This window comes from Pogoniulus pusillus, chromosome 7, assembly GCF_015220805.1.
Source record: "Pogoniulus pusillus isolate bPogPus1 chromosome 7, bPogPus1.pri, whole genome shotgun sequence".
NCBI lineage: Eukaryota > Metazoa > Chordata > Aves > Piciformes > Lybiidae > Pogoniulus > Pogoniulus pusillus.
The window spans coordinates 23,469,982-23,471,255 of NC_087270.1; positions in this window are offsets into that span (position 1 = coordinate 23,469,982).

Sequence of the window (1,274 nt, forward strand, 5' to 3'; positions counted from 1 at the left end):
AAGGAAAAAAAAAAAAAGAGAAAAAATTTGTAATTAAAAAAAAAATTTAAATCGAGGAGGGAGGAGGAGGAGGAAGAGGAGGGGGGAAAATTAAAAATTAAAAAGGCTCTCTAACGCGCCGGCTCTCCTTTTATTATGGTTATGATGATGATGATGATGGGGTTGGTTGGTTGGCTGTTGGTTTTTTTTTGGTTGGCCTTTTTTTTTAGTTTTTTTTTTGTTGGCTGGGGTTTTTTCTCTCTCTCTCTCTTTTTTTTTTTTTTTTTTTCTCTTTTCTCTCGCTCCTCCTCGGATCGCTCCTAATTCCTCGCCGGCTCCGGCTCGCTCTGCCCCTGCGCGGTTGGCCGGGCGAGGCTGGCGGAGACGGAGGCGGGCCCGGGCGCGGGGTTTGCCGTGCGGGGCGGGCGCGGAGAGGAAGGGCAGCGGGGAGGGGAGAAGGGGAGGGGAGGGAAGGAGGGAGAAGGGGAGGGAGGGAAGGGGAAAAGGGGAGGGGGGGAAAAAGGAAAAGAGGCGCTGCTGCCGCTGTTGCCGCTGCCGCTGCTGCCGCCGCCGCCGCTGCCGCTGCTGCCGGGCGTCCTCCGCCGCCACCGCCGCGGCCAGCGCAGCGCAGCGCCGGGCTGGAGCAGACTGCGGGAACCCGGAAGTAGTGGTGGCCATAACAGGTCGCGTCTTACACAATGCGCTGGGCTCTAGCAACTCCGCCACCGGCGCAGGGGGGCGCGCCGAACCGCCCTGAGGCCGCGCAGCGACGCTTTCCTCCTCTTCCCCTCCTCAACCCCGCCACCTCTACCCCTCAAACACTGCTTGTCATCTGCCCCCGCTCCCTCATTCCTTCCCTTCGCTCCCCCCTCCACTCCCCAATCACTGTCACCCCTCTTCCCTTCACCGCTTCCCTTCCCTTTGTCTGATCCCGTCCGTCCGTCCCCCCACCCTTCACACACACACACACGCACACACCGGGGGCCGCGCCGCCAACCCGCCCCTCGCTGGGCTCCCCCCGCGGCCGCCGGTCGAGTGAGCTCACCCAGCCCCCGGCCGCCGCCGCTGTGCCGCCGCTGACCAATCAACGATAGGCTGCATTGTGATTGGTCCGGGTGGGAAGCGGGGCTCGGACCGGCGCGACACTGGGGGGGTCGGGGGGGGGATGGTGCAAGCGAACCGGGGTGCCCCGCAGCCAGCGGGACCACTGCCCGCGGGGCGCTCCGGTTCGCTTCCCTCACCCCCCTCACCCGCATCCCTAGCTGTGCTCCACGCTGCCTTTTCAACACCCTCCC